Source organism: Pseudopipra pipra, chromosome Z (genome assembly GCF_036250125.1).
Source record: "Pseudopipra pipra isolate bDixPip1 chromosome Z, bDixPip1.hap1, whole genome shotgun sequence".
Taxonomy (NCBI): domain Eukaryota; kingdom Metazoa; phylum Chordata; class Aves; order Passeriformes; family Pipridae; genus Pseudopipra; species Pseudopipra pipra.
The window spans coordinates 69,085,687-69,113,081 of NC_087581.1; the positions used below are offsets into that span (position 1 = coordinate 69,085,687).

The following is a 27,395-nucleotide window of genomic DNA, read 5'->3' on the forward strand; positions in this document are numbered from 1 at the left end:
GACAGGTGCAACAGAACTGTCCTTACAACAGGCACTCAACTATTTCAAGCCACTTGACATCCATGTATCCGGCTGCTCTTTCTGTTTTCTGGTGGTTTCTGAAAACTGCAGCATCAGAAAATATGAACACTCTTTTAACAGATGCTGGCTTATTCTTCTATACTGTGCCATCATTTAGGAGAAAAAGAACACACACACACACTGACTACAATACCCTAAATTTAGAGAACTGCTTAGCATTTAAAGCAGTTAGTTCTGTTTATTATGATTATTTTTAGAAATTCTGTGTTGTGTCAGGGGGAAAACTACCTGGAAAAGAAAAAGAAATAATTTTTGTATGTATCTTCAAGAATCATATTGTACCTCTAGGCTTTAATATAAGACTTAACACTTTTGAGATAATTTGTCTAAAAAACAAATAGTCATTAAGGTACCATTAACACCACAATAATTATCCTAAAGCACAACATTTTAGCCCTCTTCTGATTCCTTTTTATTGTTATTCTGAATAGCTTCAAATATTCAAACAAATTCTGTGTTATAAAAGGCAGACTGTGTTTTGACAGGTAGGACATGTCTCTAGGACTCAGAGTATCTGCTCCTAGGTGTTCAGTGAAATTGGTTAGTCATTTCACTCCTTCTTGTCTATACTTCTTGAACTTTGCTGTCTTAAGTGTTGGGGATTTATTTGATCTTGACTTAAGTGTTGTGGATTAACAGTACTGTGGTGGAACATTTTTGTCTAGCTTGTGTGGTGTGCCTTTGAACTTTGGCCAAGTGCCCTTTTTTTTTCTCTTCCCATAAATTCACAAAGAAATTCGTTGGGAACAAGCCTGTGGCTTATTCTCTTGACTCCACCTTGAGGCATTAAAGAACCCTATATCTATATATTAAACTCCTAGCCGAGTCTGGGAGCTACAACCTCCTTTCAGGTCGTTGTTTGAGCATGAGTTTATGGTTGTGTTGTGTCTGGTCCACAGGCACATGTTCAAAGAGCCTACCCTTTGCACTTCCTAGGTGCAAAGAAGGTCCTGGTGAGTGCACTGTAGCTCTTTTGTACCACAGAAGGAGGGTGCAAACCTGGAATGATGACACGCCACAGCGAAGACAATGGTGTATCTAGGCAGTGAACATATGGAATGGGAGTGAGAGGACTGTTGCCTCCTCATCCTGTATCTCTGTACACAGGGTGAAGACATGATTCATGCTGTTCTTCCCCAACTCCTTCTTCTGATGAAGCTAAATGTTGAGCCCTTGGGGTGGATTGAATTTGGCTGGACACCAGGTGCCCACCCATCCGCTCTATCACTCCCCTTCCCAGCCGGACAGGGGAGAGAGCAAGATGGAAAATGGGTTGGGATAAGGTAGTTTATTAAAGTAGAAGCAAAGTAAAGTGAAAGATAAGGTGGTTTATTCTCTACTTCCCATTAGCAGCGACGGTCAGTTACTCCTGAGAAGCAGGGCTTCAGCACACATCATGGTTCCTGAGCAGGCAGCCACTGGAGACAATAAATGCCCCCCTTCCTGTTCCTTGCCTTAGCTTTCATATCTGAGCTGATGTCATAAAGTATGGAATATCCCTTTGGTCAGTTTGGGTCAGCTGGCCTACTTGTATCCCCTTCCAGAATCTTGCCCCCGACTGAGGAAGGAATGTTACAGTGCTGATGCTGTGCCAGCCCTGCTCAGCAGTAGCCAAAACACCGGTGTGTTATCCACACCCTTCTAGCTGCCAATGCAAAGCACAGTGCTGTGAGGTCTACTGCGGGGAAATGAACTCCAGCTCAGCCAGAGCCAATACATCCCTGCTAGGACTGGCCAGCAATAAGGAATCCATGCTTACCTTTCCTCACAAGGGAATGCCAGATGTTTTTGTTCTGCACCTCGGTAATTCACAGAGACAGCTTCTCCAAAGAGAGCACACTGCACATATGCTCCATCCAGCTGCTAAATGCATTTGTCACAAGGCACAAGGTTTACTAAACTTTTCTGACAGGCTGAGACAGAACAAAAAGTAATGTTCATTAAAACTTACAACCCTTGTGAGTAAGCAACCTCATGCTGGTGAATAAAGGAAGTGACAGAGGATTTCACTGAAAACAGGAATCCTTTCACAATGAGAAAATAGAATCTTACTCTGTATAGAAGGAAAACTGGACATATTCCAATCTGTTGCAGCCAATGAATGTAAATGATGGACTATAAAGGAGAGGGACTTATCACTGACACAGAAATTGAAACTTTTTGCTTCCCGAGGAGAATTAATTTAAACCTATATGGAGACCTTTTATGGTCTTGGCCCTTCGAAACAACATGATCAGCTTTCCTTTTTTAGCACCTGGCCCAGTTTTGTGCAGGTTTCTGTGCACAAGTAGTCCTCTTACTCAAGTTAATAGGCCTTTTCACATAATTAACTATTTGGATTTAGGATTGAACTTCAGGGGTGACTTACCGTAACAGTATGAAAAATAGTTTGCTGCATCAAGCAGAAATTATGCGAAGCTGGGTAAACTCTGATGTCAGTGCAAGAGGGTGTGACTAAATACACCTCACTGCCTGTCTCTGCTTCTTTGATTTGGCTCACAGCCAACAACCCCATTGTAAAGTACAATTCTATTTATTGCTTTCTAAGAAAAACACATATATTTGTACATTGGAAACTGTTCTAAGCTTAGATTCAAAGACACCAGGCACCTACTTGAAATACTAGCTGTCCAGTACCTTTCCAGATGTGCCTCACAGCTTTGCCCCGGTCAGTAAAGTCACACTGTCATCACTCAAGTTCAGGAATTCTCACCTTGTTGCAGGCCCTATCAGTGCTGACTGTAAAGTTGTGAGGATACAACTTTGCAGTACAAATATGGCAATTCTTAAGCAGCATTTTGTCATGGAGCAGTGCACAAAAACTCACAGGAAGGAAGCGGCAGAAGGCAAGAGGGAGAGGTGGAATCAATGCTCTGAGGTATAGAGAACCCATAAAAGATGAATTGTTGCAAAAATATGATAATGCAACCCAGTGTCCCCCAAAGCATTTAATCCTTTTTGCCATATTGTGCAGCATGCTGTTATACGTGCATAGGCATATGCAAAATTTCCTTTACTTCATCAGACTGCCTTCATGCCTGTATTTTTATAGTGCACTTGGCTCTGCAAGTTGTGCTTTAGATTGTAAACTAGCAGTGCTTGTTTACAAATAAACAAATAAACAACAAACAAATAAACTTGTGACTTCCAAGACTTTAACATGCTGGGAGACTCCTGCCTGTTACCAGCTTGAATTGTTCAAATCCATTATTACTTATTCACTTAGGAACGTACCTGGTAAAAAAAGTGATTACTATATTAGCGCTACGAGGGTGCTTACTATCTTCAGAGCATTTTGGGGCATGCTGCACTCTCCAGCTGCTAGTTTCAGTTTTGGCTGCCCAACTGGCCACCCCTAAGAAGAGCTGGGCTGCCACCCCCAGGTCACTAACTCACCTTCTGTGAGGTGAAATCATGTCCCTTGCACAACAATGCCCGTTGTGTTACCTGCTCTGCCTTGTTTCTGTTACTTGCTCTGCCTTGTTTCTCTTGGTGTGTTTCTCTTCAGAATTCAATGGCCTTAGTCCTCCTTGGGAGTCTCTGGTGATGATCTCTCAGGGCCACTGACTGGGGCTGATTTCCCATTCTGCCTGCTGGTCTGCTCAGCAGTGCTGCTGGAGGGAAGTCAGGCAGCGCTGCTCTGCTGCTGCGTGCTGGAGCAGGTGTGAAGGGAAGGGGTTTTAGGACATCCCTTCCCAAGTCCAGCTGAAGCTCAAAAGGCTTGCTGCCAGGGTTGTTGCAGCACCTGCATCACCTGGTCTCTAAATTTTCCTGGGTTGAACCTGAATTTCTGCTCTGCAGGAAACCGTTGATAAGCATTGAATTGGTGCTGCCTGTGCTGTTGGATCCTCTTGTTGCTTCTTGTCACAAAGTGCTTTGTCAGACACCATTGACCATGTCTGCTAGTTATGGGTCTCTGTCACGTTTCTAAGTATCCAGAGAGGCAATCAAAGCTATTTCTCAAAATAGGGCTCTGCAAAGCCACAAGTTTCTGCCAACATCAAGACAGGTGCTATCAGTAGGCTGCTCTGACCTGTACTTGGCCCACTGACAATCAGCTGCTCTGACCTCATCTGTGACAAAGCGAGCTAATTCTCCCCAGCTCTTCTAATGTGGGAGCAAATAGCTTGCTGCTGATGTGGAGCATAACTCAAGTCAGATGCTTTACACCATGCCAAACTTTTTCGCAGTAAAGGTAAAAGAATTGACTGATTTTTAAAGCTTATTTTTCTACATATTTTATTTTCCCAGATAACAGAGCTACTCAGCATTCAGTGTGTCAAGGTGTTGGAGCACGACTTTTCAGGGAGAACAGTCGATGACTAGTTTAAGCTATATTCAGGCAGTTGAACACTCATAAGCTTTGACAAAGGAGAGAAAGGGCTTTTGACAGCCAAATCTTGATTGCTAAAGCAACAATCTAAATTCATAGCTGACTAAGCCCTGGTTGGATTGCTTGGGCTCTGTGATTTATTCTCATTCTATTCATCTAGTAACATTGCTGGAGAAGACTCTGCAAGAAACTGACAGCTTTATGCAAGGCTGGCAGATTTGTCAAAATCTCAAGAAAATTCCGTTACTTGATTTTATTTTAAAAACTTGGTGTCAACTTGTTCTTTTCTTGACACATTTCCCACTTCTCACTTTCATGGAACAAAGGTAGGGTAAAAAGAATTCAATGTTCTGAATATCTTCCCTGTCATGAGAAGGTAATCAGTCTGTTAGATATGATGTTCACACTGATCTGAATAAAGAGGAGGTGCTGAGGCCACAGTGGAAATATGTCCATGCTGTCCTGCAGTATTAGCCAGCAAGCAATGTCAGCTAATGGCAGATCTTCACCCACAGGTCTCTCTCTCACACATATTTACTCAAGGAAAGTACTAACAAATATCGAGGAAAGTACTAATAAGTACTACAGTGCTACTTAATGATAAATTAACACTACATTGCTACTGATGTCAGACACTTCTCCTGTCTTGATTAGCAGTGTGGGAGAGCTGTAACAATTGTAAGACTGACAACTAAACACAGTACATATTTAACTCACCATAGGGGTAATTTGCATCATATGAGTAATTGCAATGGAGATGTTTGACCTGCATTACTATGGAGGTCTTCACAGGGTTTGCAACAATCTCTGTTTTAAAAGGACAGGAAAAAAAAATAAATTCTGGTGATGATAATAAACGCCAGGGTTGTTAATTTGCAGCGTTCTTAGAAGTAAAAAGCACATGTGAAAACATAAATCTAATCAAACTGAAGCTCTAGAGACTATTTCAGAGAACCGTAGTGGCATTATCTAAGAAAAACAGTGTACACATTTCCCATGACTACAGTTTCAGTCTCTCAGTGCTAACATATTTTATTATGCAATTATTCATCTTCAAGTACAGTAAGAACAATAACACTGTGTTGAAATGGCTGGCTATTAGACCTCTGATCCTAGTTTTTGTAAAAGATCTCCTCACAAATTGGCACATTGTTGTTCATACCAGCGCTGCCAAATACCAGGGAGAGATGTGAGAACTGCTGCAGAACCACACCAGAAGGCAGAAGGATCATCTTCAAATCCTTTGGGCTTTTTTCTTCATTTAAAATACTTACTCCACAAGTACTGGCCAACCTGTGTCAGAGGTTGCCCCTTTTAGTCAGATGCATTAATAAATCTATTTTACTCTAAAAGAAAATAATTAACTAACAGCAACCAATGCATACATCTCTGTTAAACATTGGAATAAGAAGAAAGTTGGAACAATTCTCAGCCCTTGTCAGAAGCAAATCAAGGCAATGGATCCTAATTTTAAAATGCTTAATGAAGCCAAAATTTACTTTCTGACTTTATAAATTAACACCACTTTCTGAACAGGAAACGCTTAAACTCCGATTTTTCATGATCTACACCAGGTGGAAGATTACAGCAGCCCTGGAAACTTAACAAATGATATGGAGACGAGCCCATTTAGAAATCCACATGAAGAAGAAGAAAACAGCACATGGTTTAAGTTCAACACAGACAAATGTAAGGTCTTGCACTGAAGAAAACATGATCCAGGAGTGCAGCACAGGCTGGGATTTACCCAGCTGGGGAACAGCTCTGTGAAAAGGGGACCTGGTGGTCCTGGTGGACGATAAGCTCAGCAGGAGTAAACAGTGTGCTGCTGTGGCAAAGAAAGCCCAGAGGATGCTGGGTTCCATCAAAAATGCATCACCAGCAGAGATTAAAGAAATCATCATCCCACTCTACTCTGTCTTGTCAGGCCACACACGGAATATTGAGCTGTGTTTTGGTCCGTGCTGGACAAAACAAAAAGGATGTGGACAGACTGGAAAGGGTTCAGAGAAGGTCCACAAAGATGATCAAAGGACTGAGAAGCCTGCCATGGAGGAAATGCTGAGAGCTGGGTTTGAACAGCCTGGAGAAAAGAAGGCTTAGGGTAGACCTTATCACCGTGTTCCAGTACTTAAAGTGTGTCTACAAAGAAGATGGAGACTCCTTTTATAAAAACACTCACATGGAAAAGACGAGAGGCAATGGGTACAAGTTACTTCTGGGGAGATTCCTATTGGACACAGGAATAAAATTTTTCACAATGAGATCAGCCACTGGAATAATTTCCCCAGAGAAATAGTTTATTCCCCTACACTGGATCCACCTGGACAGGGTGCTGTCTGTCTTTTGACCAGTAATTCACCAAGGCAAGATCGGTCTAGGAAGATCCAGCCCAGTGTTCAAAACCACAGGTAAACTCTCACCTTCTGCTCCCAGCCCTGCACAAGGACCTCAGCAGAGAGGACTACACCAGTGCATCCTATCACCACACAAACCCCTAAGGATAGCAGTGGGATCTAGGGGCTATCTATTCATCAGGAAACTGAACTGCACCTTTTCTTTGCAATACTGTCTTTACAACACCCTTTTAGTACAAAGCAGTTGAGTTTGTCCCAGAAACTGGGGAAGAGAGGAACTGCCTGGCTACAGAGTCTGCAGGTATGATGGGAACAAAGCTGTGACTTCCCTTCCCCTCCAGAGCCCCAGTCATTCAGTTACTCATCACTAACCTTTGTGCTGTCCCTGGCATACTTCAAGGCAATGCAAAAATGCATATCCTTTTTATTTCCAGGGAAGGCAACAGTTGGTGTTCCCAGGCTGCTGATTTCTTGTGTGCCTAAGTCAAAAGGGTTATTGCTTCTTCCCACTCCTCCACTTCCTAACAGCTATTGACAATCTTCTCCTGCTATTGCAAGGTTTCTCATTTTGCTCTTTGCCTCATTACCTCTCACTGGTGTAGAGGCCTGCAATTCTATGTTTGCCCTGAACAGTGAATATAACAAAACTCACCCCGACTTTCTCAACACCATAGTATCATTTCCCCTCTCTGCATGTTTATTCCAGGCATCCAGACAGGCTGGATTTGCAAGTATACAGCTGCACTCCAAGTAGTGAAAGCGTTTCTTGAACTCTGCATTAGCACCAGCAGTTCCAGACATGGCTTCTACCACCAGACACAGCAGCAAAATCAATGCAATACAAAAGCAACACAAAAATACACAAAAAGATACCAAGACAGGACTGCTAGGCCCCATAAAGGGCCTACCTGAGCTCTAACACCTTAGCACGTTTAGAAATAAGGGTAAGTTTAAAAAGCTTGGAGTGTAAAAGGAATCTACTCTGCAAGAAAAATACTTTGGAGACTCTGTTCTCTGCCCTACCTTCCTATACAATTGATGGTGGTACTTAAATTTTGACATTATAATATATAAGGATTTGTTCTAGACTGATGCTGACAGGCTTCAGTTTTGTGGGACTGCATTGAATTCTATTTATATATACACTGAGTTTTCTCAAACACCACCCTAACCTCGAGGGATTATACAGGTGGGTTCCTGTGGTGCTGGTACCAGCTACTCACCTCAGATCATCAAGACAATAAAAAAAAAATAAATTACAATACTCTTTTGAAATAATTTACGTTATTCCTTTCTGCTACATTAAAAGGCAATGTGAAGTAAAAGAAAACACGCTGCATGAAGACATGCAAGCAGTCAGGAGCCCCATTCAGAGTTTCAAGGTTTTCCATTTTTGACAGTTCCCTGTGCTACCAGCGTCCCTGTAGCAGCACAGTGTATTAGCCTGGGGATTTGACTTTCTTCCAGCAGGAAAACAAAAGGGGAAGAAGAGTTACACTTCATTATGCCTCTGAGGCACAGCCAAACACCAAGTACTTGGCTTTCTGAGCATTCAGGTATTCAAAAGGTATGCTTGCACTTAGTCTGTTTTCCAGGCTGACCAATAGGCAGCTCCCACTGTTAGGAATACCAGTATATGAGAAAATCTGTAACTCAAGTATTTAAGGACCTCCCCAACACAGAACTATGAAGCACCAGCATCTGACAGCCTCAGAGTGCTCTAAGTAACCCAGTGCTATCTCTTCTCTTTTATAAATCCAAGATTTGGCCTTATTTCTTTACAAACTTTACTACCTGTACTGAAAAACAACACTCATAAAAAAAAGACACAAACACTCAAATTCCTTGAATTTTTTTTTTCTTTTTCACATCAAAGGCCTTCCCTGAGTACATGAAAATTTTAGGTATTCTTTGTAATAGGGATATGATCATCATTGTAAGAGCAAGTGACAGATATTTCTGTGTTGGGAATTCCAAGTCCAGCTGGATTAATTTAAAATCCTTCCGCCTTGCTCATGAAGAGCTTTATATAGACAATCAGACTGAAAATATATAACTACTTTCTTAATGTGGCAGTGGACATAGAAGGTAGTGATGGAAAGTAGAAGATGGAAATTACATGGATTGCAATGACAGAAGGTTGTATTGTGCCTGACTAGTGTGTCCTCATCCAGCCACCCCAACAAACTGTAAACATAATTGATTTTGTCATAGCGACAGGCCTCTGTAAGAGTTATCCACTGCTCTGTTGTGTATTTTTAATAAAAGTGTCTAGATTCATGAATTAATTTCTCTCATCTTCCTCTCCTCCAATCTCCTTTGGTTTTTTCGAAACCTATAACAATATATGTATTTCTTTGACACTACTTTGCAGAAACCACTGAGTAAGGATTAGGTCCCAAACTGTGCTAGAACATCCATCCCACAGCTTGCCAGCTAGATCCACACACTGACAGCACTAAGCAACCCTTTATCCTTAGGGAACGACAAACCCTGCCAGATGAGTGAGCGCAAAGGAAGCATTTGTGGACAGGATTGTGGACTGCATAAAAACACATCATGGACTTTGCCATGTGTAGGAAAGGCATGTGAAAAGTTGAAGCTAACTACAGAATACACAAGACCTGAGGACTCAGCACTGCAGTGCAAAACTGTGCGTGGCCTCTGGAGAAAGCCCACGTGTGTAACCAGAGCTCTGCCTCAGAAGGACAACCAGCCACGACAAGTACTTGTGCTTGTAGACATTAGTCTACAAGTACTTGCAGACATGAAGAAAAATGACTTGTAAGGACAAAATAATGTACCAGGCTTGGCTTTAACACACAACTAAGCATAGCACTCCCCTCAGTAATGAATGCATGGATAAATTCAAGCTGAAAGAAAATGAAGAATGTTGGTTATCAACTTCTATAGAACTGAGAGAGTATCTTTCCTTGTTTAAAAAGAAAACAAGGAAAGCACTGAGGCTTTCATTTTCCTGATTGATTTGTTGATACTCAGATAAAACCAAGAAGACTATCAAAATTGCACAAAATCAGATTTCATCCTCTGTCTGCAGTAAATGAAACAGAAGTGCAAGTACTCTGAACTTATTTTCAAATTGTTTCCTGATAAATACCAAGTATTTCAAGAAAAAGAATTTTTCTTCTGGCAAATTTTTATATCCATATAATAATTTGAAAAGCGGATGCACTAAGCAGGTTACCACAAGCTGAGTTCCATGCACCCCAATTCAAAAGAAACAGAAAAAAAGGGAAGTCAACATCAAATGTCTGACTGTTGACCTGGATTACAGCAAAAGGACTACTCTGGTTATAATGCCTACCTTTATTAATAATTTGGTCTCTTCTCCTACAGATTTCTGAGAAATTTTGCCTCACAATTCAGCCAGAGAGTAGAACAGTTGTGCCTTTCAAGTTTGACTCACTTCTATTCAATTCTCACCTGTATTTCTCTGTTTTCTTTAGTATATGCTTACTACTTAATAGCAGAAAAACAAAAGATTTACTTTCTTCCAGTTACTATTATGTGAGTTTCATAGAATAGAATCATTGAATAAGGTTGGAAAAGACCTCAAAGGTCATCAAGTCCAACTGGGTCATCAAGCCAACACTGCCAGGTCTATCACTAAACCATATCCCTAAGCACCACACCTACACAATTTTTAAATATGTAAAGGGACAGTGATTCCACCACTTCCCTGGGTAGCCTGTTCCAATGCTTGATCACCCTTTCAGTGAAGAAATTTTTCCTATTACCCATCCTAAACACGCAAAATGGTAAAAAGCTTCACTAAAATTATCTTGTGCATACTTACAGGATTTCTCTGTCTTGGTTATCTGATTCAGAAGCCTGTAACAGAAGCACCTCCATCAGGCCACACATTAGGGTCTGGGATCTGCATGTAACTGAAGGCTTTTTCCTGTGGCCCTTGAGACTGGAATGACTGTCTGTTCCAAATGGCCTTGGTTTAGCTGATAAAACCAGAGCATGCAGGTGAAAGGAGAATGAATGTGAATGAATCAGCCCTAGGGATGTGAGCTGCGTTTTTAAAAGGTGGTGGGAAATCCCGTGTGCTCTTAGCAAATCTTTGGAAAGCTAAAGCCTGCAGTGAAATACAGGGTCTCATGATGTAAACACTGTTAGGGATCCCAAATTAGTGGAGCACTGCTTGGCCTGGCACTGCGCTGTCTCCTGGCATTCAGCAGAGACAGGCAGATGCCCTTAATGGTGATTCATCTAAGGACTGAAAACCTACGCCCACCCACCAACAAACTGAGGCACAGGGTCTGAGCTAGAATTTGGGCCATGTAAATACTGCTTGCCTTCCAAAATACTTGGTTTTACCCACATCAGAGAGGCCAAGTAAAAACTCCGCCTTCTCCACAAGTGAATGATACCCACGTACGAGAAACATTGTGACAAGAAGGAGGTGTATGTGTGACCTGCCACATCCTCATTCGTGTTTTCAACTGAAAAAAATTATTTAGGAACCAGAACTCCAGCCTACTCTGCAGGCCATGGTACTGTAAAAATACTGACAGACATTTGAAAAACTATTCCTGCACACCTCTTGTTTGGACATGACATAATGACTTCCACAGCCATATCTTTGCTTGCCTCTTTGAGAACGTCACATCACATCTTTCAACAGCCCTGAAAAAATAACTTTTGTGTGCAGCATTATTGTATTGTTGGGTTCTGGGAGTGATCAGCACACAGGCAGCACTTCATGTGCTCAAAAACATTTAAAAATGCAGTATCATGCAGTTCACCACAGAAAACCCATAAAAGCCCTAAATATTTTCTATATAACTTCATCTTTGAATTGCTAACTGTTTGCTGCAGAAATGAAATTCTCTAAATGCAAAGATATAAGCCAAGGTCAAAGTATCTTCCTGAGAATTACCTATTACTGAATTTCCAATAAACTGTTCGTTTTTGTGTTGGAATGGGAATATTGCTTTTACTAGCTTGACTTTTAAGCAGTCATGAGTATATTTTTAGCTGGTGTAAATTGTCATAGCAACACTTCTCCCATGAAACCCAAGGCAGATTTTACCACGTGTCAGAATTTTATACCATACCGTTATACAAGCACAGGGCATCACATTCACATTATTAGTTGAAATGCGATGGATTTCCTGCAAAACCAGTAATTGCTTTTTGATAAGTCTGGTTTGTTCCAGGCTCTATGCTCCTTTATAAGAAATTGTGGACAGAGTCTGCACTAGTTCTTTCACGCTGTCCAGCCATCTGCTCTTGTTAATTTTTGCTCTAGGCTGGGTAAAGAATATGTCTAAATTAGAGGAAGATGTTATCACAACTCCTGAGCAAGATTTGGATTAGCTGCAGCACAGAAAACTGTATGGGTCCTATAAAACCTTCTCAGGACCTGGAAAACCCCATCCACATTGAGTCCTTTCCTGATATGTCCCCCAGATCATCAACAAATAAACTAGCTGGAGTCACACCTTTCAGTGTTGATGTGCACATATCATTTGGCAGAGCTATGAATGCATTTTTTTTTATATTATCTCCAGTGATGACAGCTTTGCCCCTGGATAAGAGGGAGTGAGAAGTGTAATAGGTTTCTTAGTTTTCTTTTCAATATTTTTTTAAATCTTCGTGATCTCCTATTCACTCATCTACTTTTGTTGAAATTATTATAAGAATGACAAGCTTGCATTTTATTGGCAATGCCTAAATCTATCATGTTAGAGTCTCACACTAAAATCCAAAAGAACACTTCCTTTCGGGGATAATAGAGAACACAGTGACTTTCTAAATTTGAATTGTGACTTAAACTGTGGGGAATTAAAAAAAAGCTTTCCCAAAATACAAAGGTGGGGGAAAATATCAGAAGTAGTTCTCCTATTTTAATTTAGTTTTGAGAAATCTGGAAGGACACTTTTTGGCTTTAAGCCAGCAAGTTTCAAGGGACAGAAAGTTTCCTTATATGTGTGTACAGCTCACCAGGGAACATGAGCAAGAACATAAGTTTCCCTACATGGACTGTTTTGAGCACATTTGCATGAACATCATCATTGCAGAAGGACATGGGAGCTGGGGGTTGTTGACATCAGGCAAACTGTGTGTAAAACAGGTACTGTGGCCAGATCTGAGAGAGGGGAGAGACAGAAGATCAGCCGTCTTTTATTTTAAGGGATATTTAAGGGATGATTATTGATCCTTTCATTTACAGACCAGCCATTCACAGCTCCAGTGAAAATATGGGCCTGGTGCTGAGGCAGCCATAGTCAGCTCACAAAAAGCAGGAGTGGATAGGTCACCTTGTGTTATTCCACTCCTATTTGTGAAACCTTACAGCAAATCAAGAATCTAGTCATGCATAGAGTTCACCTACCCCAAAGCCTCTGCAGAAAAGTATATGCTGAGTAAAGTACAGCAGAGTAGACTTGCTGGGTTTTTTTGGTCTCTTTCTAAAAGGAACATAAAAGAGACTTTGAGCGCAGAGAATCATGTTCTTTCTGAAATAAAAAAATGAGTTGAATGCTTCCTAAACTAAGCCCTCCTTAGGTCTTCTAACTATACTGTGTTTCCCGGAAAAAGTGATTTAGCAATGCAAGGTCAGATTCAGCCAACTTACATCCCATGTAACTCCAGCAAAAGTGCACATATAAGCATGGGCAAAATGTGTCTCTCCATGCACTGTATAAAATACCGAGGATCTTTTCCGAGATATAAAAAGCAGAGATCTTTAAGCTGCCTCATATGTTCATCCCCTCCCTGTCTTCTTCCCCCTATTCTGTGCGTTTCAGCTTAGACTTTATTTCACTGCTGTGTTAAAGATCCAGGATGCATTTGAAAGAAAACAGCTTTACAGTAATTAAGTGCTTGGTGGAAGAAATGGGGTTGTTTGCTGACCTGTGTGCGCTGCTCTCGTGTGAAAGTCTGAAATGCAGAGGGATCGAAGGTCTAGATTCAATCTGTCTAAATCTGTGTTATTAATAGCTCAGCACCTTTACAACCCAGCAGCCTATCCAGAGTATGTCTTTTCACTAATGGTGTACAAAGGTTCGTTGAGATTTTGACACGAGTATAAATGACTTGGCAACTTGAAAGAGCATATGTATCTTTTGTGACAACTCTGCTATCACAAGAAAGACACCTTCACTTTACAGCCTTCCTATGGAAAGCAGAGCTAGCACGTGTACTTCCGAAACTTGAGAGTGTTCAGGGCTGAGAAACAGCCTTTAGAGATCTAGAGAGACAGCTGAGACTGCAGCACTACCATAGCAACTCCCTCAAGTCAACTGGGCTTCATGACGTTCTCCTCCCTGGATCAAGGCACCACCACGCTTTTCCTCCACAGACAGCACCGTCATGTCGTGAGGAAAAAAGGTGATTGCAGGCTGAAATGCCTTGATATATCTTGTCCCTGTGTAAAGTTAAGAATGCCACTAATTCGTGGGTGCTTGACGGCTCTCCTCAAAGCCCACCACAACCGGTGAATAGGTCACAACTGGTACAGAACAAAATCCTCAGCAAAAAAATTAACTTGAAAAAATTAATTGCGTTGATAAGAGCATTTCAAAACAGGGTTACATAATTCCTTCACTTCTTCAGCATCCTCTGTCCATTGTAGGTGAGTGGATAACAAATAGCACTGTGGTGCCTCTCAAATAGCACTGTGGTGCTATTTGTAGTCCAAATAATGCACATTAAGGAAATCCCTGTGTTCTAAGTGTGTGGCTAAAGTATCTAGACAGTACAAAGAACTTACTGGAATTCAGGCTGTAGGAGAACAATAACATATATCAACATATGACTGAGGAGCCTTTGTTAGCAGAGGGTTGGTCCCTTGTATGTGCAGGAGCAAAGACTTTAACTTCAGACATACAAGAAGTTGAAACTCCTTTGAATTTCCCCAAAGACACGCTTGCACTGCAGAAGAGAAAGCACAACTGCAGTAGGTGTTCTGCAAGGAGTGCAGGTGAGATCACAAATTACAATCTGAAAACAACACAGACCAAAAGCACATGGGGGAAAAAGGCCCCAGCTTTCTATTGCCACCCTGCTAGCAGTTCTCATACTTCTGCCTACTGTACAGGAGAGCAAAGTCAGAAACATGTTTTATGAAAAGATGTATTCATCTGTAGCATACACCCCAATTGCAGAGCAAAGTCTATGCAGGTATCTCTACAATGAACCTCTACCAGCTACTAATGCTTCTTAACCAACAACCCAACATTTTAAAAGTTCTTTTGTTTCTTTCCACGATTTACACCTAAACAAAGCAAAAGGACCCTGCAAAGCACAAAATAAATAAAAAAAAAAAACAAACAACTTGGAAAGACCTTGAAATATTTACATACCAAATAAGACTTTAAAGCTACCATCTGGTGATGATGGTTGCAGAGAGAATAACAGTCATTTCATCTGAGGATCTGAAAGTGCTCATGCAAATTTAGTCCTTACCATATTAACAAAGTCAATATTTAATACGGAAAATGCGTTCTGAATCACACCAACTGTGTAGTCCTCTAGTTTGTCTCCAGTGATGGCAAATGTAAAAGGCCACTTATCAGCTTACATTTTTTGCTGTACATTCCCCATCCTCCCCAGCAATCACTGGGGAGCGTGCATCCCTGCCTGTTGCCCTTAGAAGCTGAGTGAAATATTCTTCAGATTTAAAAACATATAATAATATATTTGGTATAAAATGTTTTGCCAGTGATGAAGTAAAAATCCAGATATACTGACCAAAACCATCCTGCATTAATAAGAATATTTTTACACACAATTTCTGATAGCCTGAATTACCTGGAATTGCCCTAAACATCCATCATGTCAGAAGTCTGTCGATGATGGAGAGAAGATTTGTCAAGCTGTTTGTAAGATGATTATGACAATGATACTGTTGTTACTATCTTTGGAAATACAGTATTAATCCTTACAGAACATAGTTTTTACTAAGCGAGAAATTAATTACATAGGCACCTTTAAAAATCAGATTCAGAGGTTATTCAGGACAAAATTTTCCTTTCTTTCCAAGAGGAATTAATTTTGACTATATTAATAAAAAAACCCCAACTATTTTCACTCATTGTTTGTTCTGCTGAATGCATTAATTTTTGGTTATTATATCTATTTGTGCAAGGTTCTCTCAGGTATAAGCAATACTACTGGTTGTTACTGGTAGATTTTTGTGTGTTTTGTTGAATTTTGTTTCATTTTTGTTTGGTTTGGTTTTCTTCAGAAAATAAACAGGAATGTCCAGCTGTTCACTTTGTTGTTGTTGTTTTCTCCCATCTGTGCTAAGGAATATTGTAACAAGAGAGGATGTACAAAAAGTTTTGGGACAGACTGTGCAAGATTGACACAGAAGAAGATATCTTTGTAAAGATATCTGTGCCTCCAGCTGTCTTGCATTCAGGTGTTCCACTATTTTAATTCGGACATGGCAAGGTGTGCACAGTGGTTAACATACCAGCTCTGACCAAATCCGGAGCTTCTGCAAAGAGAAGCCTTGCAGAATCACACTGAAACTAATCCAAGATGATGACCCAGGAAGTTTACCAAGGTTTAGTATCAGTTAATAAATAATGAGAAGTTAGTTGTCCATGTAAAGTGTTGCTGCTGCCAACAGCTAACCTTTGCTTCTCTCTCTAGACTGTTTTAAAGCCTGTGGTGGAATTGATATATTATAGGGCTTAAACAAATTATTTAAAAGCAAGAGAGCTTGAGAAGAAGACATCTACATGCATGGGAAGACACAACTGCCAGCAAGCATCTCACTGAGAGGATTTGAGAAAGCAGAGAAGAGCATGGAAAGGAGATGAACACTGAAAAATGTTAGAAAATGCACAAAGAGGTGGAAACCCAAGGTGAAGAACAGCAGCAGAATCCTTTTAAATCCCTGGGGAAGCAGAGCATAGGGAAATTCTGGTTTGCATCAAGCCCTTCCCTTAAAACACCCCGTCAGTCCATTAAATTAAGACATAACTCAGGCATATTTGTTTAACTATAACAAATGCAATTTCTGTGTCTCTCAACCCTGCTCATGTTCTGAGAAGTTGCTTTGCCACTGTACTGCATACCGCAGTCAGATTTCCCTTTCCTTGGCTGTGTACAGTTTCAGCTTCTCTGGCTCAGGGTTATTGGGGCAGTCTGACATGGACAGTAATTAAAGCATCTGAAGGCACTGGAGTATGTAGTGGGATTTATTTGCTTCGCTTTCTTAAGCACAGAGAGTTTAAGATAGATGTTGTTAAGCTTAAGATGCAGATGTTCAAGCTTTCCCCCCCAGAAATAGAGAGAGATTATTTTTGAAAAAGGAGAAAATAAAAGCAGTAGTAATGGACTCCAGGAGCTCGACTTGTTAAAGAGAAGTGCAGATGATAAAAAGGAAAAGAAGTAGCCATTCTTGGTCCTTGATTCAGACAGGAAATCAATTTTCATCCATCGTTTTTCTGATATAGTTTTTAAATAAAAATATTTCAACATATTTTTTTTCAGTAGGGCTTCAAAAAGGCTTAGCACTTGGCTTCTGTAGTGGTTTGGACTTTGTTTTCCCCCAGAGGCTAAGAAAAGTGGTAGACCCCAAGGGGTGGAAACTCCTGGAAGTTTTGAAGTTGTCCAATGGGCGCTCCTGCAAAAATGTCAACATTCCACAAGCTCACCGGAAGAGAAGAGTTGTAGTTTTGGTTGTTGTGGAGAGGTGGCCATGTTGTAGAGCCACGAGGAAGGGGCTCTGAGCCCCTTGGGGCCTCTGGAGCCTCCCAGCACCTGGCTGGGGGGGGACTGCAAAGACCTGGAACAGTCTTAGACTGGACTAAGTGTCTGTAGTTTGCTGGGAGATGTTTTCTCCATGGGCACAGAGCAGCAGCCGACGCTGACCAGAGAAACGGTGGCAGAGAGCCAGGACAGATAAGACCTGAACTGAAGGAGCAGCAGAAACAACATGCAGCACCGCAGAGGAGACTCATGGAAAGGGAGAGAGAGAGAGCCAGCAGCTGAGAGACAGAGTTCTGGGGGTAAGACTGATACCAGACTCCCCAAAAATCCTTTGAGATCCCTCTGAGAAAAGAGGCAGATGGACTCCTATTAAGGAGAAGAGTTTTAGACATGCAGCACCAGAGAGAGAGAAGAGCTAAGAAGCTCAAAAGACATCTCGGAGCTGGACCAGGACGGACAGATGGAATGTGGGGGGAGTTGACCTTGGCTCCCTCCTTGCACTGCTGCCACGGTGGCAGCCTGAGAGACAGGGTACAGAGGCCCTGCAAGGAGCTTGAGTCTCCTGGAGATACCAGACAGTCACGAAGACCCCCCTGTCTCTTCGTGATATGACCGTGGTGAAACAACCTTGTCTGGGGTTACGAAGCCCAAGGAAGACCCCTTTGCCTGCGTCAAGGGGGCCGAGGGAGCTTGGATACCTCCCTCGTGAGTGCTGGCAGAAATCCAGCTATCAGCTGCTGCATGTGGAGAAGACAGACAGAACCTGCTGCCTCAGAAGATGCTGCTGCTTAAGGACTGGAAGGGATCTGTCCTTCTTTCCCTCCTGGACTTTTATTTGGAGGGGAGAGGAGACCTGATCCATTGTAAATACTATATGTCATGGTAGAGATAGTTGTGATCGTGTGTATAATGTGATATGGTATTTATTTGTACAGTCATTGTAATATATTCCCTTTCCCCCACTTTGAGTCTGGTGTGTTTTGTCTGGAAAAACCCATCTCATATTAGGTTGAGATGTGGGAGGGGGAATGGAGCTAGGGAATTGGATTTTGGGGCTATCTCAAACCATGACAGCTTCATAGGTGGTAAATATTAAGAAAACAATTTCTCAACAGCAAGAACCTGAAACATCCTCAGTTTCACTTCTGCCCAGAGAAGATTAAAGTCAAACTGTGGGTGAACGCAGTCTCAAGCTTTCTTTCTGATTTAAACAAAGATCACATCAGTCCACAACACAAAATTTTAATCTTCAAACTTTGGATAACTGAATGCAGGTGTATAGTGTTGACCTTGTTAACATTCGTTTGGATGGCTCAGTAAGAAAAGAACCTAGTTTTAACACAGATAGCACATCAAAATACAGCACTGAGGCTTGTCCCTGCTCTACTCTAGCTTCTCATACAATTGAGGTGAAATTACTGCCTCCCCAAGCTCTTCAGTTCAAAGCCTGAAGACTTCTAGGAGCGCACTGTGATGAAGAAACCTTCTAGAAATAACTTTTCCTTCTACTAGGCTGAGCCATGGGAATTTCATGGGGCACAGCAGCCCAGAGATCTACCTGTACGAGAGACCAACTGCAGCAGAATCAGTGATGAAATGTTCCTGCTGCTAGACTTTGTGAAAGGTCATAATACTGATGCCTAAAAGAAAATTCAGGGAGGAAAAAAAACTCCGAGGCAAATTAGTTTCGAAGGTGAGATAAGGAAAGGGTTTTAATTCATGCCTAGGCATAAAGTTACAAGGCGCGGGTGTGCCGCTCTGTTACAGATGTTACCATTTATAATATGGTCTGTCCATCCCTGATGTTTCCACCCTCTGGCTTTTGCCCTGATCCACCCTCGGTCCTGCCCCTGAGGAATTGGAGTTGGGGTCTTTAAGACCCTCTTACTTTATCCTTCTTTTTCCTCGGAGCACAAAGGGCACATAGTTACCCAGAGCCTGGCTGTACTCTGCTGTTTAGGCCAAAGTACAAGTGTTCTCTAAACAGAGTAGGCCTACCTTGACAGGAAAACAAAGATTTTCTAATGGAATTCAGGGGATAATTGATATGGGGAACATGGAATGGGGTAACAGGGTTGGGGAATGAGTGTAGTTTCTGTGCTAAGGGTAAGGGAATAAGTGCTGCTGCTTCTAAATCTACTTCTACTATATAACTACTTATAAAGCTTATAAAAATTAGAAAAAAATAAAAAAACAGATGGACCTTAAGGCATCAATACAAATGTCACATATTGGAGAACTGGATATCAATCCAACTCTTGACCCAGCTTTAAATGTACTGATTTTTCTCATGACTCTGGTCAAGTCCTGAGTACTCTCCCTTTCATGGGTTTTCAGCCATCATCTGAGAATTCAATTTCCTGCTCCACTGCTGTATTCCTAAAAACAACCACAAAAATAATGCTCATTATTCAAATAAAGGCTAAAAAAAGCCTGCTTGCTACACGGTGCAAGTCATTGGTTTCACAGGAGTTTGAGGAGTGCAAATGGTTTACCTGAACACCCAGCAGGGGTGTGTTGGACTGGTCAGTTGCAAGAGGTCATTTCCAATGTCAGTGACTCCATAGCTTAGCCCAGCCCTGTGCCATAGCTTGCTATTCCTCAGAGCTCAAACCCAGGTGGTTCTCACTCACCCCAAACCCAACCATCAATTGGCTTTTAAAATATTTCGCATTTAAAACATTTGCATACAAATGTAGCGTTTGCATTTATACAAACTCATCTTTTACAAAGCCGTGTTATTACCCTAAGACCTCTCTCATTTGATTAAAAAAAAAGAAATGTGGGACACTGAGGGGATAAGCTAACCATAACCCTGAGGTATGGTAGTTCCTGCTCCAGTGTGATTTACAACTGAGATATAAGTCCTGGTCCCAGGCAACTTATATGGGAAGGCTTGTATGAAGTGATACAATTGTGGCTGTTGCCACCTTCTCGCTTCTGTGTGGCATCTCCCAAACTTGAGTTGCTCCCACTCTCTCTTTTGTAAATAAACAGTGCAGCCGAGGAGAAAACACACAGGACTTTGCCTGGACTTCATCTCATAACACCTCTGCACATTTATACCCCACAGCTGAACCGCTTGATCAACTGAGGTTCCTACCATGGGCAAATAATTAAACTTAAAGACTTCTACTACCCCCATATCCTTTCTCTTTTGCATGTCGTACCTTTTTTTTTTTTTTTTTTTTTGTAATGCATTCATTTTTTCTCAAAATATTATCCCAGCTCTGCTATAACCAGGTTAAAGAAAAAAAAGGAGGAAAATCACCTTTTGAGGTTTAAGGCAGAGTGAATCTATAGCTAAAGTCTGAGTAATTCTTTCTCAAAAGCATCAGTACTGTGATTCAGGAAAAGACCACCTTAAGAGAACTGGTGATGATCTAAGTTGCAGCAGTTGAGCTTTGTCCAGATCCAGTCTGCATAAAACCAGGGATAAAAAAGACAGGTCTCAAGGTAGGGTGGAGAAGATGCTTCAGCTCTTTCCCTACCCTGCAGCTTAGATTACACCACTTAACATGAGCTTGAGACCTCCAAAAATTGATATGGAGTGAATCTGTCTTCAGAGTGGTCAGATAAGGCATACAACAAGCACCATCTTCAAAGGACATTAAAAAAGTAAAAGAACTAGACAAATAAACAGTATGGGATATTCTTCTTAACCCAGAACACTCCTGACCCTCAAATATGCAGTGCTAGTGGGCTTGAAAGGATAAAAGACTAACATTAAAAAAAAAAAAAAGTAGAATGTAGAGAGTCAAAGCATGCCTGATCTATTGTTCCATGTAGAAGTTGCTGCATTAATTAGTCATGCCCTTTAATTTCACCTATTCTGCCTTGGGACAGAAAAAGATCACTAAACTGAAGACTGCAATGACCTACCCTGGGGAAGGGGTATGCTTTGGAACAATCTAATTTTAGAAGACCATGTAATTTTGTTGACTATGTTAATAAAAATGTCCAAATGCTCACTTTGCAGCTCAAAAATACTTGGAAATGGATTTGCCATTTTGTTGGGAAATTAGCTGGAACATTCCTTTTTATTTCTGAAATTAAAAATTCCAAGCTTCTTTAGCAGCTAGTAGCATAAAATATTAATCAGATTCTGTATGAATGTCCTTCTGGGCAAAACATGGTCTCTCCATCAGAGATGCTATTTTATAGAAACCACTCTGCTAAATTACAGTAACTGCCTCTTGAAAAACATATCAACTGAAATTAAGCTAAGCCAGGTCACATCAAGTAGTCTCTGGATGGCAAAAGGGTGAGGTCAGACAGGAGCAGGCCTGCTCTTTGATGACGGGTAAGGGGATGATGGGCATAAATTTACAACCTCTGAGGATATACCCTCACAGCTTTTGCTGACCTCGTTGAAGAATATTAAGCCTATCATCCTGGGGAGAAAATAAATGATGAAGTAACAGAATGAGAAAATAAAATAATCAGGTCTGGGCTCCAAACCATGGCACTACAAATAGAGGACAACCTGAATGTTTTCTGATTAGGAACTCCACAGGGTAGCTGCAAATCCAAGCCTAATCAGAGGGTTGCCTCTCTCTGACATGCCTTCCCCTTTTGGGCCTTTTTATTCATCTAACTTACTAGCACCCAGATTTAGCATTTTTTTCCAAGACACTTAGAATTTCACCATAATATTCCCTTCCATGTTTAAGTACATGAACTCTATTATCAATAACTTGAGCTTAATATGATTTTTAATGCCTGGAAATTAAATACAAATTTCTTAAGGGTTAATAGATACTGCAGTCGTATTTCATGTGAAGATGGCAGGCAATCAGCAGTCAACAAACTCAAAATATTTTTTCCTTTATCTTTACTTGAGTGAAAAATATCCACTTGGTTTGATATTTCTCCCCCGGTTCCCCTTTTTAAACCAGTTCTTACAGTAACCTAAAATGACTCTCAAAATGTATACTGGAAAGACATTTTTTAACTTGATACAGTTGGACGAGCTGTGCTGTAAGCTATAGCCTTATTCTTTACGGGTACACAGGGAAAGCTGTTCCTAAGGGAACTGTATAAGCTGATCCTTGTTTGGAAAACAGGTACAAAATTCTGTAGGTGTCCAGGTAGTTTATCACTATCTTTCCAAGAAAAAAAAAGAAGTAATACACTGATAAACACTCAAGAAATACCTAACAATGTTGATCAAATCATTTATTATTATCTTTGACCCAAACAATTTAGAGATGAACTGACCGAACAGTGTCAAGATAGTCTAGCTGCCTTTGGATTTTCAAATCTTTACAGATTAAGAAGGTTAACCTCTCTTGGAAGTTTATGAGAGCCCATGAATTAAAGGGATCTAAAATTGCCCAAGAAGAACAGATGAGTGTAGTACCATTTCTATAGTAGCACATGTTAAGAGCTAAAGATCATCACACAGAAAGGGCGTGTTGTGATTTTGATGAGTCAAGTCAATCATGTGGGTATGTACCTCAGTTTTTATATATTGTCAAAATAACAAACACATTTCTTCTCAGTTATTACTCTAATTCAAAAGTATCTGATACTGCAGTGTTTTTGTAGAGAGTCTTGTGCAATACTACTAATAATAACAACAACAATGAGAACAATAAAAACAATAATGTGTATTTGAGAGCCATATTAATGGATACATACAGTTAGCATGATAGACTTGAACTTGCTGTGGAAAGCACTAACTCAATGCTCTTCAAATTAAGAAAAATTAATTTATGAGGAAAAGAGTAGAGCTACATAAGAACACAGAAAACAGACAGAAAACAGAGTGTAACATAGGGCTAAATGAATCCTCCAGAGAGGTCAAAACACAGATTTGTTTCTGAACTGATTTCTTATTCCTTCCCCTCCTAATCCTATGACTTTCCTATTCCCTCAGTATAGAATTTTTCTTAAAAAAAGTAAATTAATATACACTGGAGCACTCACCATTTTTAGACAGTATAGAATTATTTTCCAGTTACCCTCCTAGGACTTGCAAAGCAACATATCCAGATAGATCCAAAGAAGAGATTAAAGAGAAATCTATTGAAAGACATTGAAGACTATGAAGAAATAGTGGTGGTTTCTAAAGATCAGATTCTAAAGACTTTGCACATTTGCCAGAGCAGAAGCATTTGGCAGGCACACAGAAAGTAGCTTGTGTATATCTAGTATTCAGTCCTGCTATACTTGATCATCTCATTTTCAGAAGGTTTTGAAAGATGGGATGCACACTACAGTCTTGGAATGGTTCTGCTGAGGCAGGAGTCATCTCCAAAGCCTGCTACTGTATCTTGAGCCACAAGCTAGCGTGGTGCCAAAACAGCAGCTGTACTCCAACCAATTTTGACACTCTCAGCTTTCGAACTCCCAGTAAAGTAAGTGAAACGTGAATGGTTTTGAAAAGAATCAGAAGTTAAGATGCTCTGCTGTGGCACCAGAATTGCTTTGAACACAAACATCTGAGGCAAGAAATTTAGCTGATTTAGGGATAACATAAGAACATAACAACAGAAGAGAGTCTGTCTGGAAAGACCTTCTAATAAATGCTCTGGTTTTGAAGTGAAAAAACTAGACCACGGACAAATCTTTCTCAAAATCATACCCAAGGAGTCAACTAAAAATGCTGTGTAATTGTTTGCAATAAAATCTGATCCGTACTATATGCTTTTATTCCTTAAAGAACATATATTCACGAATCTTTTCACAATTCAGTAATAATCTATTTACTGCATGTTCATTTCCTCCTGTTATTTCAGTCCATTATGTTTATTTTATTAATAAATTAGTAAGACCCAAATTTTGACCCAAAGGTTTCATGCTGCAGACACAAAGCTAAGCACCTAAAATATCCATCTGTTTTCCAGAGATTTGTATCCTCCTTGAGTCCCTGCAGTTCTCAGAACAACTAGTTCACTCCCTCTCAGCATCCTGTATTTCACAGAATCACAGAATCATGGAATGTGTAAGGTTGGAAGGGACCGCAGTGGGCCGTCTGACCCAACCTCCCTGCTCACACAGAGTTATCCCAGAACACATGGCACAGGGTTGCATAAAGATGGTTCTTGAATAACTCCAGTGAGGGAGACTCCACACCCTCTCTGGGCAGTCTGTTCCAGTGCTCAATCACTGCACGATAAAGAAGTTCTTCCTCATATTCAGGTGGCACTTCCTGTGCATCAGTTTCTGCCCACTGCCTCTTGTCCTATCGCTTGGCACCACCAAGAAGAGCCCGGATCCATCTTCTTGGCACCCTCACTTCAGATACTTACAGACATTGATGAGGTCCCCTCCCAGTCATCTCTTCACAAGGCTGAACAGGCCCAGCTCCCTCAGTCTTTCCTCATAAGAGCAATGTTCCATTTTAACTACTTTTTTCCTTTTCTTTTTTTTTTTTTTTTTTTTACTTTGTTATTACTGGAGCATTTTACTGAGTAGTCCTGCTTGTAATGATACATCATTCATATGCCAGTCCTTTACCTACCACTATTATTGTACGTAAGGAGAAAACAAAATTCTACGACATGTTAAAAAAATTGGGACTGAAGTGTTAAGTGAGTCCAGATAAATTCTAAGTTTTAAAGTTGGAAGCACTTTTTCTCATGATCCCATAAAAAGGTTTAGAATAAAGCTGTGTTTTTTTGTGTGAATGTTCACATAGGCACTAAAAATTATAAACCCGTTACGTGTATTAGACAAGGATTTTTATCCTCCATCTGTACTTTGAAACTTCTTTCCCTTGAGGTTACTTCCCTCCCTAAAATGGTAGAAGCAAAATGGCATCTTGTTGTACTACTAATAGTTTGGGAGGTATATTTTTGGAGATTAACTTCTATATGCCAGACTAGCTGCTGCTTGGCTGTCTCTGTACAGCGTTGACCGAAAGTTCTAGTCTGTACAACGACTCTGTTCATTCTCAGCACTTCTTACCACAACTAAATATGTAGGTTACTCCATGATATATGACAGTTCTCTGAAAGCAGCAAATAATTTTTCAAGCAGAAAACCTTTTCTACTAGACATTTATATGCTGTGAATGATGTTCAGTGATCTAATAGAACTCTTGTATCAAATGGAGAAACAGCTTATCAGTTTCAGTCCCACACTTAGAATTTTTGTCATCAGGACATTTTATGATACTGCTTCCATCCTTGGCCATGAGGAGAGTGAGGTGGAATTTTTCTGTAGGGAACAGAGGACAGAAATTTGCTCTTTTTTCATGCACATCTACAAACTTTCTGAAGTTGTCTGGTCTGAAAGCTCTGCCTGTAGTGCAAGCACTGACCACTACAGAAATGATCCTAATTGATTGACATGAAGCTCTTCCAACTCTTACATTTCTTTCTGTATCAGGGAGCATAACAAGCCCACTAGCTAAAAGAGTCACTTACTCCTGCTTCTCTGCCAAAAAAAAAAAAAAACACGCTCATTTTAAAGAGCTTAAATTTGAGGCTAAGCTTCTGAATCTTTTGGAAATGTTTTTTTGTTTATTTGCATTATTTTGGGGGGGGGGTTGTTTGTTTAGGTGTTGTTTTCTTGAGGGGGGTTGCATGCGTGGGTTTTTCTTTTTTTTTTTTTTTTTGGAGGTGGGGAGGGAAATGTGAGTTTGGTTTTTTTTTTTAAATTCCAATTTTCATCAGACTTCACAAGAAATCATGCAAAGTAGCTGCTTTCAAAATGCTTTTTGCTGTCCATTAAGCTGGACCATAGGGGACATATTCCCATACTCCTAAGGGCAGTTAGTTGGGAATATTATTGCCAGGCACTCTCACAGGAGGGAGATGGTATTGTTTTCTGCATGAAGGGAAAGGAGAGAAGAAGCTGAAGGAATGTAAGGGATAGCAGAGAGCAGGATGAGGTGACTTCTCCAACCCTGAAAGTCCTCCCAGTGTGCAAACATGCAGCTCACCTTATTGTTGCCCAATGGTGAGAAACAGGGAAAATACCAGTGTAAAGGCTGCTGAGGGAAAGGGGAAAGTGCAAAGAAAAAGGCCACTGCCATGCTTCTGAAATGTTCAGTACTTTGAACTGAATTCAGAGATACTAGAAGGATTTCCATGTCTCTTCACTGACTCAGTCCATAAGCTGAAATGTACCATTTGACATTAAAGATTCATGCAACTAGACTTTTCCTTTATGCATCTGCCAAAACCACAAATCTGCATTTGCCCCACGTTAAAATGATACTGGACTCTTACTCCCTGTTTTCCTGTAGCTATCGTGACTTAGGAACCAATGCTATGCAAAGATCTACTAGGAGCAGTTCCAGCTGCTAAGGCACAGGTGGAATGGCAAAATAATCATTAGAAAATTAGGCAGTTGCTAACCTCTGTGAACATTTTACTTTAGAAAATGTGGATTTTTTTTCCACTGCTAACCTCTCCCTGTGGCACATCTCTGGCCTTCAGAGTGGTTTTGACTCAATTTTCTGAGGAACTGAGAGATCAGGAAACATACTCAAGCAGTTTGTTTAACTGACAGTTCATCCAAACTACTGTCAACCAAGCGCTGGAGATTAAAGGTTTAATCTTTTGCATAAGTACTTGTGCTCTAATAAATCATTTAAAGTATCTGCCTTTTGGGAATTCTTGTGAAAAATAAACGGTGATGCAACACAAAGAATGTGTCTGAAATGGAGGGGTAAGAAGACGGGTATGTATGAGTAAACTGAACATCATTTCATTCATTGTGCTGATCCTGGGGGATGAATGAAGATGTCTCTGAACAGCTCTGAAGTGAGTTCTGCAGAGAGTACACAGGAGAGGGAAGAAGCCTTTGAAGCAGGCTGTCCTCAGAAATGTTCTGAGGTCAGAACTGAAATGTATGCTTCTCCTGATTTTATTTGTTTTTATGGCAAAGAACAGCACAGGATAGTGCTGAAAGCCATAATACTCTGCCTCCAGCTGAAGTGTTCAGCTCCAGCTGATGGTAAATAGAAG

At 40.7% G+C, this 27,395-nt stretch overlaps 1 protein-coding gene and 1 long non-coding RNA gene across 3 annotated transcripts in view; both read right to left on the minus strand.

Annotated features, from left to right (window-relative positions):
- The window catches only part of NRG1 (neuregulin 1), a 452,970-nt gene that overhangs the window by 363,913 nt on the left and 61,662 nt on the right, over positions 1 to 27,395 (minus strand). The gene's annotated exons all lie outside the window — the stretch shown is intronic.
- On the minus strand, positions 1,395 to 3,466 carry LOC135407529 (uncharacterized). The gene is made up of 2 exons (XR_010426910.1): positions 3,316 to 3,466; positions 1,395 to 1,944 (listed from the first exon to the last, which is right to left on the minus strand). It is a non-coding gene; the product is annotated as an uncharacterized LOC135407529 (long non-coding RNA).